General features: G+C 44.0%; 1 long non-coding RNA gene across 1 annotated transcript in view; it reads right to left on the reverse strand.

Annotated features, from left to right (window-relative positions):
* Positions 1-7829: 7829 nt before the first annotated feature.
* LOC148183245 (uncharacterized) overlaps positions 7830-19564 on the reverse strand; it is a 31936-nt gene continuing 20201 nt past the window's right edge. The window contains exons 2-3 of the long non-coding RNA XR_015773715.1: positions 8407-8466; positions 7830-7957 (exon numbers count right to left, since the gene is read on the reverse strand). This is a non-coding gene — a long non-coding RNA (uncharacterized LOC148183245). The remainder of the gene's footprint in view (positions 7958-8406; positions 8467-19564) is intronic.

A 19564-nucleotide genomic window follows, 5' to 3' on the forward strand; every position in this document is an offset into this window, starting at 1 on the left:
TCCGGGAGCTGAAGGATTGCATTTTAAAGCAACACACTCTTCTCAGTGCTGTTAAACACAGAACTGCCCCACAGAAAGAGCTCCACGTTTTCAAAGCCCTGTCAGGGAGATTACTGGGTTGTGTTTTCCTTCCAGGAACAAACGTGTGAGGTGTTCTCTGGGAGCTGGTACAAAGCAAGTTCGTGCTTTGCTGGCTCAGGCAGGATGAAAGGTCCCCACAGTGCTGACAACTCTGCAAACACCCAAAGGGGTGTGAGATCTGACACCCAGGGATGAGAGGGGAAACCTGGCACCACGAACAGCCTCCAGAGACCACTCTCACCCCACTGCCAGGCCAAGGGCTGGGGGGACCAGGGGTGCCACCAAGCACCTGCAGGGTCAGGGATACAGCTCCGGCACATTCTGCATTTGCTGATGCTAAATCAGCTCTTCAGACTTGGCCTTCAAATCTACAGCTTCTTCAGAAGCTTCTGATAATTAAACCCTCTAATTTTTATCCTTCCAAACTCTCCTCTCTTGCACGGTTTTTGAGTAAAACATGAGTCAAGCCTGTTGCTTTTTTAATCATCCACGAAACTCCTTGGCCACAGCTCTTCTGAACAGCATCTCTACAAGAGACAGGAGAACATTTCCATTTCAGTGTATTAACAAGGGGCAATAAAAACACAGCCTAAGGGGTTCTGCCTGAACGTCTCCAAGAATTATTGGTTTTGGACTCGTCTTCTTTTGCAAGGAACTTTTCAGACCAAGACACCAAAAAGGTACAGGGAGGGGCATTATTGTTATTAAGTATTCACAGAGCACTGAGAAATCTCCAGTTTTACACAAATCCCAGCACAAGCACTGCCAGGATATTGCAATGATTTAAGAAAGTACAAAATGATGCTCAGTACACTGCATTTTTAACAAAAACATCTGAACACCATCAGTCCTTCTTGTACCCACAGAGAAGAAAACAGTTCACACCATGAGTAATTACAGCATTAATAACTACAAAACTGGATGTATTATTGAACTGTTGGTCCAGCTCCCTTTCAGCAGGCAGAATGATGAAGCTGCTTGTCACATTCTTCTCTAAATATTTCACATTTATGGATCTTCCTATATATAAAAGCCAGCACAACAATTCAAACCTCACTCCACACCAGGCTGGGGATTTCTAAACCAACCCAGGCTGTGCTTACAAGTTTCCCTACAAAACACTGGCCTGGAAACGTGACCCAGCTCCAGCTTCTCACACAGAACTGTTCAGATCTTTCTGTCCTTGTGGTTCTACAGGAATTAATTGCTGAATTTTACAGTCATCAGTCCCAGCTGCTCACAGAGTTCATGCCCAACTCTCCAACTTGTTGGAAGGCTGTCTGTAACCCCTGCTAAGAGCCAAACCCTCAGTGACAGGGGTTTGTGAAATGTTTTGCTTCAGTACTCAGCAGTTACACACAGGTGTATGTTTGGAGGGGTTTCCCAGCATCAACCCTTAAATAATTTTGCACCCAGTACAGGCAGCAGCTGCTGATGGGCTGAGTCAGGAATGTACCAGCAACAGGTGACAAGAAAATTATCAACTTGGTAATTAAACCTACAGTGAAACCTCCAGTAACCCCTCGGTGCAACGTCTTGATTTTTGTGTTGGAAAAGAAATGTCTTCTTTGTATCTCAAATTATTCTGACAGTAATTCTGCACCTTAAAGTAATATCCCCAGGCTGGTACATGGGAGTCTCACACAATGGAGGTGTGTAAATTACTGGGAGAAAGGATTATTCCATCCTAGGAAAACCTGTGGAAACTGATTGAACAAGCTGTTGATGATTGAACAAGTTGTTCCACATTTTGCTTACCCCATCTCCCATCTTTTCTTTACAGAACATGAAAATTTAAGAGCAAAAATAACTGAGGATTTATGAATCCAATAGTTCTACTGGAAATATGATGCTGTTTATCTTCAGGTTCAATCAGCCTCTGCAAACTTAAAGTAAACAGTCCCAGGAACAGGCACAGCCTCAGTTCCATTACCATTTCCCAGGATCAATGAGCGCCAAGGCAAACATTTGCCCACAAGCATGAGAGGCAGCAGCCCTGCCTGCAGTGCCCCAGCTCCTGACTAATAGAGACCTGCTGTGGGATGGATGGCAGGGAATGAAAACACTGCCACGCAGCTCTGTCTCATTTGTTTCCATTTCCAACTAATAATACAAGATCAAATCCTGTATTAGCTTAGCTGCTAGAACAGGTGGCATAAGGAGAAAAACAATTTAAGATCTTATTTGTATGAATATTTGGTCACATTGTGTAATATTCTTCACTTTGTAGCGAGCAAATGGAGAATTAATGGGTTCTGAACAAATTGTGCTTGTTTATTATCAGCTGGATTTCCTGAGGCAGCCTGCAGGACACTCCCAGAGCCTTGGCCAGCTGGCCACTCCAGGCCACCACTGTCCCCAGGGCCAGGGGGACCAGAGCCCTGAAGGTGCCCCGTGGTGTCAATTCCTGGCTTTCCAAGCCCCTGAGGGCATTTCCAGAAGTCACAGAAGGGACAGAGGTGCCCCATCAGCACAACCCCCAGTGCCAGCTCTAGAGGGGCACAACTCAGGTGAGCTGCTTTGGCCAGTTAGATGATTTTGGGCAAATACTGCTATTTAGGTAATTATCACAGAATCAGCAGCGTTGGAGGAGACCCTCAGGATCATCCAGTCCCACCATCACCACCCCTAAACCATGTCCCCAGGTGCCACATCCATCTTAAACCCTTGCAGAGGCACCTTGTTCCGTGCCTGACCACCCAGTCCACAGCTGCCAGCAGACACTACCCCTAATTCATATTCTCTTTTGTTTTCTTCTATGGTCACAACTTTTCTTTCCAATTCTACAATTTGCTGCTTGCAATACACAGAGTGAGAGCTCTTTTCTCTTGACCTTGATCAGCACTACCTCTCATTCCGGTTGTGCCACCTCCACACCAAGCAGTTGTGGAAGGCACAAGAATTTGGCATGGCCTTGGGAATCAACCCAAACTTCAGGGCAGTGATGCCTGGACACCCAGCAGCTGGTCCTGAGGCTCGTGCTTTACCTGATCCAGGTGTAACACCATGCAAAAGTGAAATAAGTGGTTTGGTCTCTCACCCTTTATATCACACTACCAGTGAAACTCCTTCCTTGCCTCAGAACAGCAGTGATAACATTTGCAGCAGAGCAGCATGGATTAAACAAGAGAGAACTAGGAACAACTTCTTAGGAGATAAGAAAGTAAAGCACCTAATTGCTGCAAAGAAACACACAAAAGCAAACCCAGCTCTATAAAAAATTACATTCTATTCCTACTGCCACAGGGGACAAGCCAAAGGCTATAGAGATGCCAAACATAAAACAAATTGTGCTCCTGAAATGAGACAAGGGTTGATTCTGTGCATGCACACAGCAACTCAGCATTCAGATGAATTTATGACAAAGAATCCAACACATGCAATCTTTGTCACTGCTCCTCATTTCCTGCTCCCATCTGCTCAGAGCCAGCTGAAAGCTGCTGCTGTGCATCAGCCAGCCCCTCTGCTCTGGGGCTCTCAGATTGTGCCACAGAAGGTGAGGAATGAAAAGGCTGGTGTCAGATCTGCTGCCAGGATTCGCTGCACAAAGAATTCCAGAGCCATTGTGGCAGGACTGCAGGGGCTGGAGATAAGGGAAATGCCTCAAACAAAAGTAAAGCAGAAACCTCTGGTTTCCCCATGTGCTGCTGAGGCCGCTCTGTGCCAGCCTTCAGCAGGAAAACCCACACCAAATTCACAATTATCTTCACCAGGAGAAATATGGAGCATCACAAGACAGGAATGGGCACAGAGCCTCCTGACTTGCTCTGCTCCTGGATATATGGGAGCTGAATTAGACTGGAATTTTAATAGCAGCTGCAACTCACCGCAAATAATAATTACATCGTTTATTAAAGTCAAAGTCCTCCATATTATCTTACTCCAAGGGCAGAAAGGATATGGATGAGGTTATCCTATTAGTTTCTTTAGCTCTTTGGGACAATCCACACTCTGGAGAATTTCTGGATGCTGCAGCCAGGTCTCCCTGTTACCAACACAGAGTTAAATAAAACCCAGCTCTCTGTAAGTAAAACTGGCACCAAAACCTTGTAACTGGGTATAAAAAGTTGTCAGACACAATCAGAACTAAATTCAAGTAGACAATTTCCTCTCAACATGGTCACAAACCTACTTCTGTCTCCTGGGGTTTATGCTCTTGCCACCTGCTCAATCTTTTATTACCCAATTTGGCATTATGAAAGTCAGCTAAGCCATATATAATGACAGCAAGCTCAAACCCAAAGTTTAAATAATGAATAACAGCTTACTTTATTTAAATAGTTGTTTTCAAGCCTTTTTCATTTCTGTAGTAATTTTTGATCCATACAACGTGGCAGTTTTCCAGCAGAACATAAGCAAAGCAATTATTTCACCCAGTAAAAGGTAACAGCTTTTGTGACACAGAGGTCACACACCATTACTACCACTGCTTTCTAGGGTCTTAAAATCATAAATATGTCATTTCATCAAGGAACAGGTCAGGCTAAAGAGGGGGAAGTTGGCAGCAACAGGACTAAGCTGCAACAGGAAAAATTCTGTACAGTTCTGCAGGAGTGTTCTCACCAAAATAAGGATTAATCAGCCTCACTGGGTAAACAAGGAGACAATAAAAATGTAAAGGACAATTCCATGGTAAAGATAATGAAAACTAAATGCCAAGAAAACGGATGGAGAATAGCTGGGCTAATTAAAATTACATGATATTTAACTAATCACAAAATATTCTCACAGCTCTCATCTGTAAGAACTGTCGAGTCATGTGCCAGCCCTGAAGGTGATCCTGCTGGAATTCTTCCAAGAGATTCCTTAAGAACAAACCTGTTTATAGCAACGAGGGTCTGCAAAGTTACTAAAACATTCTGTACAGATTGTGTTGATCAATACCCAGCCACCTGCACGTGGCACAGCAATATCCCAGGAAAACTGACTTTTAATGGGCCCTGCACCTCTCCCCACATCTGCCTCCACTTCTCCAAAAACCCTGTAGTGCTCTCCAGCACTTCTGTGGCAGGAAAACAATTCCCAGGCCAGATGTTCTCCTGCTCCTGTTCTCCTGATGCTTTCCCTCACTACAAGGTTAATTAGCAGCAAGATATTAATAAGAAAAATACTCTGCTTTCTAAAATATTCTGTTTTGTTGCAACATTCTAGAAAACAAGAGTTGGGTAAGAATTTTTGGGGCTGGTATTTTTTTGTTATTAAACTCTTATCTGCAGGAATTCTGAATGCCATCACACCTCTCCTGCCCTCCCCTCCCAGCACTGCTCCAAGACAGGCCAGAGGCTTTTAAAACATTTCCAACACTGCAAGAAGCAATCTCTCACAATGAGTTTTAAGGGTTAAAGCAGAAAATCTCAAAATATCCAAGCCATTCTAAGAGAAACATTTACACATTCTCAGCACTGAAGAGGAACAACAAAACTTTATAAGGCTGCAATAAAACGAGGCCAGTAGCTAATACTAAATACTAAAAACTGGCATTTTACCAAGTGCCAAAAGCAGATCAATAAATAACCCCCTTAAAGTGGAGCAAAAAGGCTGGGGGATGTGGGCTGAGGAGCCTGGCAGCAGGGGAAGGACAGCAGAGGCACAGGGGGTGGTGGTGATGGGCAGAAGGAGGGGTTCTCTACAGCCAGGAGAAGCTGTTCCCTCTGCTGTCACTGCAGGTGCCAGGTACACCCCACCCTGGAGCTCCAGGGGCTGGGAGGTGTTTGGAGGACACAGCTGGAGGTGTCTGCCTGGTTCTGAACTGCTCAGGCATCTCCTGCAGGAGCAGCTGGGGAGTGACACCTGCCAGAGGTGCCACCTCAGCCAGCACTCCAAAAAGCACTCAGCAGGATGGGCTAAACACAGCGGGGACAACACTGCTCAAAGTCAACCTTACCCTTCACAAATGCGGCAAAAATAGCAGCAGCTTCCAATGCCTGAGAGCACAGAATTTACAAAGGAAAAAGGGAGCTGGAAGGTCTGCTCTAGAACAGGCCATCCTAGGGGAGACATACACGGGAGTTCCAATTTAAGGAAGCAGTCCTGAAGGATTTCTGATGCACAGGATGATCCCAAAGTTCACACAGCAGCAGGGAAACTGGTTTTGAGCACCCTGGACTAGTGGAAGGCGTCCCTGCTTGTGGCACGGAGCTGGAACAAGATTGTCCTTAAGATCCCTTCCAAGCCAAACCACTCTGGGATTCATTTCCCAGGCTTTTAACCAGCGCATTTCCAAGGGATACAGCTAAAAACCAAACCCCAAAATAGCCACCAGCACAGTGCAAGGGAATGTCTGCAGTGCTCAAAATGAGACCCCTTCAGCCAAACATTCAAGGACTCAAAAAGATCCTGACACAAATTGGCCAGCTGGAGGTAAATGGGCCAGCTTTGTGCTGATGGAGCAGGTAAGAGCCTGACCACCCAACCTGCTCTGGTAGCCAGCATTTAAATGGTGAAACACAGGCTGCAAAATATAGGAAAACTATGCTTTGAATGTGAATTTATATTTTTTATTAAATTTTAGTAAAATTTAATTAAATGATTAAATAAATAATAGTAAATAAATTAAATAAAAATATTTTCATTTATTATTTTTATTTGTATATTTATTATTATTTTTCTTACTTGTTAATTAGAAAGTAAAATGTTTTCATTCCCAAATTGCCCTGTCCCAGAAGCAGGGGCATCCCAAACCAGGCTCAGTCTGGAACTGCACTGTTTAACACACAGGGAGGATCAGGAGTGCTTCTAGAAGGATCAAAGCCATTTGGCCCAGCAGGGGATGATCCCTTCTCTCCCCTGCACTCCCTGCCAGGCTGACTAATTAATTTTTTGAATGACCCAAGTGTTTTTGTACCATCCACCTAAACTAGTCTACACTTTTTAATTATCTGGAACAAAATGAAACAAAAATCAAGCGAATTACATTGAAATACGCAGTGAAAACAGAATAAATTTGCATACCAAGAGAATAAAGTTGCATATTTTGTAGTTTCCATGAGGTCCTGGAAAGCCACCAGCCAGAAAGGGAATAAAATGTTTATTGGAATAAGAAGTTCTTTTAAACAGATTGTAAAAAGAGATGGATGTTGAGAAGAGAATAAAAATACAACTTCAGCAAACAACATGGGGAAAAGAGGTTTTTGAAAAATTCCTCGTGGGAAGACAAAGGAGACCAACACTGGCTCTGAACCTTTGTGAGGTCAGATGTCCAGCTAATGTCCCATTCCCCATGGAGCTGGGACAGTCCCAAGTGTCTCTAATTTCTGATGTCACAACTCAACCAGAAGAAGACTTAAGAGATCCCTAAATGTGATTTAGGGATGTGTGACTTGAATACAGATGAGTGAAAGGAAAAACCATCATCCTGTGCCAGAGAGAGGCAGGTCAATATTGTATAATTCATCAGCAAATAGACTCAGAATTGGAACTTTTTGTAAAAGTGATCTTGGAGTGGCTTAATCTTGAGTCTCTCTTAAAAAACATGGAGTGAACACCAATCCCAGATGCAAACCCCAGTAATGAACAGCAGACCAGGTTGAGCAGGAGGGGTAGAAGCAAAGCAAGAATGAAATCTGATTTTCCTCACACATTCTGTCAGCATCAACCTAACAACCTGTCTTCAGCAGAAAGTTAAATATCCTTTGCTGAAGCCCTCACAAAACTACTCAAGTTGGACTTGGGCTGTAACAAAAGCAGAATAAGATGACCTGACCATGACCACAGCAGCTGCACCACCACCAGGCAAACCAGATTTTAGTCCATGTGCATTGTGACAGCCAAAGAAACCAGGAAAAGCTCATAAAGGTCACTTTTTCATTTTAAAAAAGTCCCCAAAAGCTCTCACCAAGGGGCAGGTGGGGCAGGAAAGGCCTCCTGTGACACAGCACTGTAAGAAAAGGACATTATAAAGATGGAACACAAACACTGAGTTTAATTTCATTGCTTTGTGGGTTTTAGTTTAAGGCCCAATGTTATCTAAATGTGCTTCCTGGCTCCCATAATTAAATTCACTAATCCCCAGTCTTAAGGCATCAGCAAGTTAAGCTAATTTAAAGTTAGTACCTGAGCCTACATCCGTTGGTTGATTTCTTTCCCCTTCAGCAAAGAAACAAAATTATCAAACCCTTGCCATGGCAAGGAGGTATTTCTGTCCATGTAATTTTAATGGCTCCTTCTCCACAGTCCTCATTCTGTACTTGAAGGGTTACAAAGAGTTTTGTATATTCATTCCTGAAGATTTAGATATGTCTGGATAGTTAATCAAGCACTGAAAATATCTCACAATGCTGCAGGGCTGCTTGATATTCTGAGTATTTTTTAATATTTGCAACTCACCTGCTGTTTCATCTCTCTGGTGTCTTAGTTTTGGGGAGGGGGAGTTCCTGAAGGCAACACCTGAAAAACCAGTGTGTCAGTCACACCTTCCAACACCGTGACCCTGGCAGAGCTCTCAGGAAAAGCAGGATCAGTTCCCCATCAATCTGCACACTGCAGACAAACACAATTACCAGATAAAAATCTCCTGGAAAAACGACTGGCTGGAAAAATAAATTTACCTTGCTATCTGCAAAGAAATCACCCAAGTTTCTCCATCACTTCAAAAAGAATGTACCTGGGTCATCTTTTTAATTACACAGGGAACATTTCTCAAGTATTTCCAACTATCCAATCTTCCTCAGGCCTTTTCCATCAGCAGCATTAACCATCCTATGGCTCAGTTTTACCTTTGCCACTTGTTTGTGCTCTACCTTAAATTCCTTTTTGCAGTTCCAATCATCCCAGTATCATCTGCTTCCTGTCCCAAACCACACCATCATTCCAGATGATTTCCAGAGCCACCAGCTTTTAAGTAATATCCCACTTCCCACATGGATTTCTCCTCGTTAGATGCCACAGTTATCCTTGTCCTGTTCTTTCCAGGATGCTCCTCAAGCAATGCAAATCCAGTTTCTATTCAAACAACAGTTACCAGCAATAAATAACATCAAAATATCTATACTGGAACATGTGCAGTGGCATTCCAAGTGAATGTTGAGAGGATTAGCAGATCTGGATGAAAGGAAAGAGACTTTCCCCATTTCTCCTTGCTGGAGCAGCTCTGGCTCCAGACCACAGCCTCCTGCTGGTTTTCCACAGCTAATGGATGTGTCCAGCTGAACCAAAATGATGGATTACAAACACACACACAAAGAGCAGTGTAGATATATTACAATCAAACCTTTAGTCTGATTGCTATCTTAATTAACATCTTATCTGAGCAGAACCGAGGTGCAGCTCCACCTCCAGAGCTCTGCTCCTGTTGTCCTGGGGGAATGGGAACACTGCTCTGGCCAGGGCAGGATCTGTCTCTCCTTACTCTAGTGAGGGGGATGAAGCACAGGCAGGATCTAAAAGCCCATTTTTCCCTGCCACAGCAAACAGGAACTCAGGGCTGTGTGCAGGCAGTGCTCATCCATCACTCCAAAGGATGGCTCTGCTTGTTAAACTTGCAGAGCCCACCACTTTCTCCTTTTTTTCCCTTTAACATTAATTAAGCTTTAAAAAAGGCATTTAGGATAAGAAATTGCAGAAAAATTTTGGCCATTTTATTGTTTGTTCCCTAATTGCACATATAATGAGGCAAATTTAAAGTAGTGCACCTCAGAAGCTGCATTTTAATGATGCTGTTACTGTGGTCTGGGTGCTAATGCCCTCGTTTATATCACCAATTGCTGCTCCAGTGACTGCTCAAAAAAGGCCTTGTTAAGAAATGCTTAAAAGGCATAACCATATATTGTTCCTATTCAGGTTACAGTTAAAGAAGCCAATAATTTATTTTATGAAAATATACTTACATTGTGTATTACAGTGTGCTGGTTGTAATCTTAGTGCTGTACAAGGCACAGAGTCCTGGCAGCACCCCTTGCGAAGAAAAGCTATTGTTTCCCATTTAAATAACAAGTGCTAATTCAACAAAAAGATGCTTGGCTGTTCTTCCAACTTGAGATCCATCTGTGTGTCCTGACCAGGTGAAACACCAGCAGCACTTTTGCCTGTTCTCCAAGCAGGAAGAGCACAGAGTCCCAAAATAAATATATATATATACAGACACACACACATATATATATATATAACCCAATACATTCCAAACCTAGGGCTTAATTACAGCTCTGTCTGCAGTTGTAGTTTGGTTTCCAGCAGCTGCCAGCAGGAACAGGTTCCCAAATTCACGCTCAGGTTTCCTCCAGGCCAGGTTGGACGAGGCCTTGGGCAATGTGGGACAGGGGAAGGTGTCCCTGCCCTTGGCATGGGGTGGGGTTGGATGGGCTTTAAGGTTCCTGCCAACATTCAACATGCCATGATTAATTCTGTACATCCTAGAGCTCCTCTGTCCTGCCCCACAGAAGAGGAATGTCCCCTTGCTCTGCAGCAGGACACACAGGGATGTCTGGAAAAGCAGCACAGGAGCCAAAACAAACACAGAGGCTCTGAGAATAAATAACTGGATTCTGAATTCTGCTCTCAGAGCAGTCAGGAGCCCTTAATGACACATTTATGAACATAACGAGTGACAGTGGCAAAAAATTCATGGTTGCAATTGAAATCATGAGTAAAATCTTCCTTCTTGCATGAAAACTTCTCAAGAGTCACAAGTCATTTTCTCAAGCATCCATTTCTAATTACTTCTGCTGTGCTGGACAAATATACATTTAACCTAATAAAATCTATGGACATTACTCCTATGAAATATTCCCAGAAGCACTGAAACATTTATAACTAGGAGAGAGAGTGTAAAAAACAATAGAGCCATTAATCGTAGCGGGATATTATCCCTGAAACTGCATCCTGAGCTATTTCCTCAGGCCACAAGGAACCCCTCACTTGCTCAGGCAGGCACAGATCCTTTCAGAGACCCTGAAATTCCTGGCATTTTGTGTTCTCAGCCTGAAGCTGCCTGCAAGGTGCTTCTGCTAAAGAGGTTCAGCTGCTGCAAGGAAATGAGAAAACAGTGTTTGATTTTTCTAACAAGTTCCTGCTTGGAGTTCTGCTCCTGCCCCATCCCTGTCTGCCCCATCAGGCCAAGGACCATGCTCAGCTCACAAGGCTGAGAGCTCCAAGCAGGAAACAGTAAAATCATCAACAAAAATTTACCTCTCCCTTCATGCTAAACTACAGTGAGTTATAATTTGCCTTTCTCAATACAAGGTCTTAGCAGGAGACAGCTAATGACTTTTTCCACCTTAAAATAAGCTGTTCCACACTGTGCTCACTTAGCTTTGTGTGGGAAGCCTGGAGTCAGGTAAAATAAGCCTCTTATGCCACAAAAGCAAAAAAAAAAGACTTTCAAAACTAAAATTAGTCATATGGCTTAATATCCCATTTTTAGCATGTACCATTGGGTTTTTTCCCCTGCTTAGCCTGCACTGGGAGCATGTCTCCATGAAGTGGGGATAGTCAAATTTAGCCCTAAGCAAGCAAGGAAAATGATTTTAATAAAGAACTGGAATACAAAATGCGACATCTTGCAGTGATTGTACACAAAATCCATCGCTCCAGAGAACACTGCTTCTGCTTTTACACTGCCCGAGTCTCCTTCACTTAACACCAAGTTTTCCCAGTTCTAAATTCAATTGTATGTACATACAGAGCTACACTGCTTCAGAGCAGGGATCCAGGAAATCTGAAAATATTACAGGATTAACCATCAACTTTTTATGATAGAAAAAAATACAGGATAACTTGCAAAGACTGGACATATGACTTCAGCTAAAAACACATTCCTTTCTTTTTTCTAATTCTTTTAATGGTGAAAAAGAAAAGGCACAGAGATCATTGACAGCAATAAACTAGAACTGGATGTTAGGATTCTGTGGCTGAAGTGGCCAAGAACAAAAAATAAGTTTTTTTTTTTTTAATTAAACCAAAGCATATTTTAGTAACAAATACCAGGAAAAGAAGGCTATATAAAGGCAACAGCAGGACCAAGGGACATGCTGATAATCAAGAGCTCTCACATTGCTGTTCAGCACGCTGCTGAAGACACAAGGACAAACCCTGAAAGCCAGAAAACACATCTGTGTGTAGCACAATGAAGTCTTCATCTCCGAGGAGATTTAAATGTTCAAGGACAAACCTTTGACAGATTTCATGAGTTGGGCCAGAGTTACTTAAAGGGAACTTGCGGTGATTTTCTGTCCCTGTGCTCTGCCTGCCAGCCCCACAGGGCTGCAGTGCCTGCCTCCTCCTCCTCCTCCTGTGGTGCCTGCCCTGCTGCTGCTCCAGGGGAGCAGAGCCCAGAGCATCCCATCCCTGCCTCCCCTGCACACCAGAGCCTGGGCTGGCAGCAAATCCAGGGGGAATGAACAGAAGCTCCGAGCTCACTTCAGAGCTGCCAGATGTGGCATCCCTTCAAATTAATTACAGAATCCCAGGGTGGCTTGGGAGGGACCTCAGAGCCCCCCCAGTGTCCCCTGCCATGGCAGGGACACCTTCCATTGTCCCAGGCTGTCCACAATGTCCAGCCTGGCCTTGGGCACTGCCAGGGATCCAGGGACAGCCCCAGCTGCTCTGGGAATTCCATCCCAGCCCCTCCCCACCCTGCCAGATGAGGATTCCCTCCCAACATCTCATCTAAACCTTCTGCCTTTCAGGTATGAATTTCCACAGCTTCAAACAAAGGTGCCTAAAACTTCCTGAGAAAGAGGCACAGGTCTATTAATAGCACCACAATCCTTCTGTCAACCAGGCTGTTCACTACAGTGTCAGAAAATATTTAGCCTGCCACACTCAAACGAGGTGTTTTATTCCAGGTGGAGAGCTAAAAATAGCTTTTCACGCCTTAACACACACAGTTTGTCACAACATTCCTGTTTCCAGGGCCAGGAGGTGACAGCAGGCAGCAGCACTGCTGATTGTGTGGTGGTTACAGAGTGCAGGCAGCAGTGCAGTGACCCAGGTGAGGAGCTGTGTATTCCCTGTTTCACTGCCCAGTTCTGCTGCTCTGACACCCTCCCTGTGCTGTTACATGGAAATTCCTCTTTTTGTGCAGAGCTTTGGGAGCAGCAGGGACAGCCAGCACTGCCAGCGTGGCACTGCCACCCCTCCCTGCCCCAGGAGGGACAGGGCACAGCCAGAGCCACCAGGTAATTCAGTCCCCACACAGTGTGTGCCACTCTGAGCTGAAGGAGACGATGCCTGGAGAGGGCTGACCTGGAACAGAGGCTGGACAGAGCTCAGAATAAAGCTGGGATTTCCTGAAAGGCTTTAAAGGACCCTGAGCAGTACAGGAACCTGGCCAGGGCTGCACCCAGGATGGAACAAAAACGGTCACAAAATGCACAACTGATCACAAATTTCACTCTTTTATAAGTTTTGGTGCACATCAGGGTTAATTGTCTAATCACTGCTCCAGGTTATTAATCCCCATCCTTGTTTTCTCTCCTCAGCCCAGCATTGTTCTGCTTCTGTGCCTGGAACTTGTAAAGTCTGCCCTTGGTCCCAAGCTGGAAAAGGAAATGTTGTGTCTGCCTGCTCTGTGAAGAGAGCTCACTGACACTGAACATGGAGCTCAGAGCTGCACACCTGGGCAGCACACAATGTGAAAAACACAAAGCTAAAACTGAAGGCATCAGGGAAAGCTGGAAGGAACAGAAACAGCTGGGACATGTTTTGCTCCTGTGAAACACAGTTTCCTTTAATAGAAGCAAAGTTCTCATTTGTGTTCTTCCAGCACAGCTGAAAATACTTGGGCTGGTTTGGCTGCTTCAAATACTTTGTGCTCAAATAAGAAAACCTTTCTGGAGATGTCTCATCCACACCAGGAATCCAGAGCTGCTCATCCCCTGAAATGGTGGGAAGCAGTTTACCCTCTGCCCACAAACATAATTTAAAAATAGCTTTAAGTTGGCAACTCGTTGTGACAGAAAATACACTTTGAAATTAACAGCATCACACCCAAAAAACATTTTCCAAGAGTCACCACCAGGTCTTAACATGAACACCTGGGAACTGACAGAGCACATAAGGGAAGAAGCTGATCAAGCCACAAATGAAGTGACCAGCACAAACCCAAAAATTGATCTCTGACTCATGGAAACCTTCCTCAATTCAAATTCAGACTTTTATTCTTACCTTATCTTTCCCATCTACTAGCAAAGTTACTAATCCATTTTACACTATAAAAAAAAGGTGGTTTTTTTTAAGGGTGTTTGCTGAAAGTGCTATGAAAAATTAATGTACACATATTGACTAGACCACTCTTATCCACACATCCCTTAACTCCTTCAGACAAATCTGATTTACCAGGCATGAATACCTTTGAAAGTTTTATTTTCCTACTATTCTGTGCTTATATATGTGTGCAATAATCTTTATTCTCTCTCAGTGAGCTGGTACAGCAGCCACACCTGTGGTTCCCACATCCCCTCTCCTGCTCCTCCCCATAAAGGACATTTCTTTTTGTCTCCTAGCACTGATGCTGATTTAAGTGACAGGTTACTCCACAGTTAACAGCCCACATTTGAGTTCCTTTTTCCACCAAGGATGCTGCCATCTGCTCCTGTCACTTGGTTCCTTTATTGACCGTTTTGACCAACTCCTCCTGACACATCAATTGTGACAGTTCTTGAGGTTATTCCCACAGGAAAAGGAGCTGAGAGCCTCCCCAAGCTTCCCCACACCGTGTGCCAAGGCAAACCCTGCACTTCCTCTTCTGCTGTCACATTCCTTCCCTGGAGTGGGACATGGATAATTGTTTCCTCCTTTACCACCCATTACCTGTTAAAACACAAGTGCCAAGCTGGTAAAGCCTCATTTTCAGAGTGTTTTCTTTGCCTTTTTTCATTAAGGTTTCCAATTTCACATTTCTTTTCAGCTTTTCTTATGGTTTTAAATTTAAATTAATCAGAATGTGTATCCTTTACATTTTCCTTCTGTTCTCTTTCCATTCATTTTCTAATGATGCTGTTGGTGTCCTTTCTAAATCATTGTGCTTGAAAGCATTATACTCTCATTGTTCCTTTAAAATTATGTCTAAACAGCCTCTTAGGTGATTTTTTTTTTTTAAGTTAAATGCTTTGCTGTGCTGGATTTATTGCTTCTCCCAGGAGGTCACATTTGAATAAAATGATGACAAACCTCATAGCAGTATCTTGAGTCATGTCCTGTTCACTATGCAGGATTAATCAAGATTTGCTTTGCCTTTTCAGATGAGGTTATTTATTTTGCTGCAAATACCCGGAGGTTTGTAAGATTTAAAATCTTATCTTCAGCCCCAAACCCAGCCAATATACCCATAATTGCAGTCTAATTTCTGCTTTGGCAACTTCTCTAATCTTTAGCCTTTCGTGGACACTATCAGTATATGATGACAACAGCTTCTGTCACTGTCTCATGATTATAATCATTCTACACTGATTTTTTTTATTCATAAAATTTCACAGCTTCTTTTGATGCAATTTAATAATTTACCCTATTTGATTTAGAACTGTCTTGAATGAATATATATATCAGTATATCACAATTCCTCCATAGTATGTTCTGCTCCACCAATTCTATGTAATTTTTACTCCAGAGGAAGAACATCACTCAGTAACTTCCTTGGCAATTTGGAAAACAAATGGAAGGATAAGATATTTGGCTGAACAGGGAACTGCCTGAGATGCAATAATTAATTTACAGTCATGCACACAGCAGTTGAGCCCTGAAAACCCACAGAGCTCAGGGTATTCCACAGCCCCTGGGCACAGTTTCCAGACCCAGCTGCCACAAGGGAATAACCAGCATCACTCTGGCCTGTGAGACAGAAAGAAGAAAGGCCCTTTCCTGACATATTTTTAAATAATCCCAGTTTTCATCAGCTCCCACAGCTTCAGATGTCAGGAGAAGGAAAGATGATGGGACCTATCAAGCTCCTGGTTTACAGGGACACATCCAGACAGAAACCAGGGAAGGATCTTTTCCTCCCTCACAGCTCACAAGTATTCCACTGTAAAATCACACCAGGTTCCCTTGATTGCACACATCAGTACAAGGCTACTTTGAGACTGTTTGGTGTCTGCAGATGATAAAAGCTGCTGTTAAATCCAACTGTGCTGTTCTGAAATTCAGGCTTTGAAGGCCCTGGGAGCAGGACACCAGGCACACTTGGTGTTCCCAGCCCAGGGAACAAGTCCTGCCAGTTCTGGAGCCCCAGCTCCAGTGGGGAGGTGTTACCTTGGCTCTCTGCAGCCAAATTCCAGCCACAGGATTTCAAATGCACTCCAGCAACCTCATTAACTCTACTCCACTGCTGTAACTCTCAGCAGCACAAGGGTACAAGTGTCTGTCAGGTGTAAAACTCCTCCAGACACTAAAATAAAATATTTCCTCAGCTGAAGTTTCTTTATATCCTCTGGGTCATTCTCTCAGAGTTAATGGTGTTCCGTAAATCTGATTTAACTACAGTGCATCAATCTAACATTTCAGTGACAAAAGCTTATGTAAACTGATCTCCATTCCCCCACTGGGGGCTGGGGCTAAGTGAGGCACAGATTTAGGGTTTCAGACAAACTGAGAATACTTGCAGGCTCTTCTAAATAAAGTCTGGGATTTAAAAAGCTGTTGTTGCTTTCCCTCAGGCTGCCATATTTCTGTCTCAGCACAGAAATACTCAGCCAAGCTCTGTTCTCCTGCACCCCTCACACCTCCACAGCAGCGGATTTACAGCTCCTGCAGCTCTGCCCGCACACAAACAGCTGCCCCAGGGGAAGAGACATCGAGGGAAACACTCAGGGGCATCTTGATCCTTACAGAACGTGATCTCTGAGCTCAGGTCAGGTGGAGAACAAGGTTGTTTCGGTTTGCCCAGTGTTCTGGAACCTAAATTGAATGATGGCAGATTTTAAAAGGCAGTTTGTGTTCCACTGGAATTCTTGTTTAGATGAAACCACAATTCCTAGGTCAAAAACCCACTTTGTCCAGAGGGACCTTTTGAGCACACTCCTGTGAAATCCAGGAAACCTGGCTCTGCAGGGAAGCAGCAGAGTCACTATTCCTGGAAACATTCAAAAATCCATCACACACAGCTTCACACTGCACGTGTTGATTGAACACGGTGGTATCGGGGCAAAGGCTGGACTTGATCTTGCAGGTCTTTTGTCACCCTGAGAATTAAACCTTCTGATCTTGTTTTCATAGTTTCCAACCACTTTCCCAGGAAAGTAACTATAAACATAGATGCTTATACATTCCATTAAAAAAAAAAATCTTTTGATAAACAATTCTCATAACCAGTGTAGTTAAAAAAATAACCTAACTATCCAATCCCTAGTTGTTATCAAAAATCTATAAATACCAAACCCACAAAATAAATCACTCTCCTTTTTCTATCACACATTAAACTGTGTGTGAATCATTTCATGTCCAACAGTGACAGTCTTTCCCTAGCAATCCTGTGAGTCTCTGATTGAGGTCCCCAGGTAGAAGCCTCCAAGACGATGCCTGGGCCAGTTCCCTCCTCTCTGTGGCCTCCTCAGCTCAGCTGGGAGAGGGGAACCCTTGCTCAGCCCAGGCTCTGTGCCCCTCTCCTGCAGCTCTGGTGGGTCACACACCCCCCAAAAAAACACCCCAGAGCCCACCCTGCTTTGATGCTTCCTTAGTGCTTGCCATCGCTCAGCATCCAAGATGAGCTCCAGAATACCTGAGAGGAAGACCTTGTTCTGTTTCTCCTGCTCATCTGTTCTTTTTTGCATAAATAAATATTCAGGAGACACACAATTAGAATCCAGGCTCTCTCCATCTCACTTTGTCCATCCCGGGAGTCCTCTACCCCACTGGCTATAATCACTCTTTTCCATCACTTCTCTCTCAAAGACTGAGTTTTCCCTAATAAGTAGAACAACTTCAGTAGAAAAGGTTGAGAATTCACTCTGTAGAATACTCCTTAGCACGGTGCTTAGAATATTTATTGGCTATTACAGGAAAATAAAGAATTGAGCACAAATCCCATACTAGGAGAAATTAATGATGTGTATACAGGACTCTTAGCACTGAGTAAACTATTTGTACAAAGCAGTCCCAAAGATACACAGCACAGGCACCAGGCAGAGCAGAGGGGAAGAGGGATTTGTACCCACTGTGGTTATGTACAGAAATGCATCACTCATGTCCTGCTCCCCAAAAAACATCTCCCAGATTCCTGACCATCCCCATGAGACTGCAGCACAGGAGGCACAGCCCCATCCCAAATGGCCAAATGCAGGCAGGGAGGCACTGCTGAGAGCTGGAGCCCATCTCAGCCCCTTCCCAATCCACAGCCAAAGGCTCCTGGCTCACTCTGAGGGTTGTCCCCATTGTCCCACAGCATTGTTCCTCAGCTCTGGGGTGCTGGTGGAGGCAAGCAGCTCACAGACCCAGCCCCACCTCCCCACACACTCTCCTAGGAGCTTCTCATCCAGTGGAGGCAATTAAAGCTGCTATCACAACTACCAGCTACATATTTTAATCATCTAGAAGGGAATTATTAAGAGCTAATAATAATAATAATCTCCAGAGGAGCTTCCAGGCAAAGAGTCCATCACTGAACAACCCCTCCCTCTGAAAGCATTAGGAGCCTCCCAGAACACTGCACCTATCACTGATGAAGTGTGCTGTCACCCACCAAACTGTCTGGGAGACGTCAGCACTCCCTCCATTTCTGTTTCAGTACCTTAGCAGATGGATAATATGATTTTTCTTTCCTACCAGTTTCTCAGAAAAATTAATTCAGTGCACAGATAAACCTGCAATTCTCTTCTGCCACCTTGGACTTCCTCTTTCAATCCACAGTCCCAGCTAAAACATTTCCAAATTTTCCTTAGGATATTGTACTTCCCACCTGGCAAGGGCCACATTTAGTCTGTCCTTTCTGCTATTATAACTTCAGTAAGTGGTAAAAGGAGGAGCAGCAAACACTCAGCAATTCCCAAAACATCATTCATTCTCTGCAATGGCTTAGGCAGCCTCTTGTGCTGAAAAAGCATAAAACCATTTACATGATTCCATGAGTTAAAAGCAGAGAGAAAGGAAAAAAAAAAACCAGATTTCCTCAGTTTTGTAACTGCTTTTCTTGGTATAGCCCTAAACTCTCCCTGCATCTGAGGGCAAAAAGAGTTTCCAGACCTCTATTGGATTTTCACTCAAGTATCTCTTGAGGGGGCTGGATTTCTTAGTGAAAACAGACTGAACCAGTGCTAAAAACACATGGACTTGATTCATCTGTGTCAGAGAACAAGGCCAGCAGTCACTGGGGTGTTTATTCCAAATCGGACCCCTTTCCCACAGTAAAATAAAAGAAGATAAAACTGTTTCTGTGCAAGCACTTGGTTTGGTGTCTGTTTGCTGGTTTGCAGCTCGAGGCACGGCTGCCAGGTACAGCCAGCACCAAGGAGAGATGGCAGCAGCCTGGAGAAAAAGCTGGAACAAGCTCAGCAAGGGCTGGGCAGCTCCACAGCTTCCAACCCAAACCATTCTGTGATGGTCTGAGACCAGTCAGGTG

Source organism: Pseudopodoces humilis, chromosome 13 (genome assembly GCF_049639895.1).
Source record: "Pseudopodoces humilis isolate 2021_Gansu_Grassland_sample_001 chromosome 13, ASM4963989v1, whole genome shotgun sequence".
Taxonomy (NCBI): Eukaryota; Metazoa; Chordata; class Aves; order Passeriformes; family Paridae; genus Pseudopodoces; species Pseudopodoces humilis.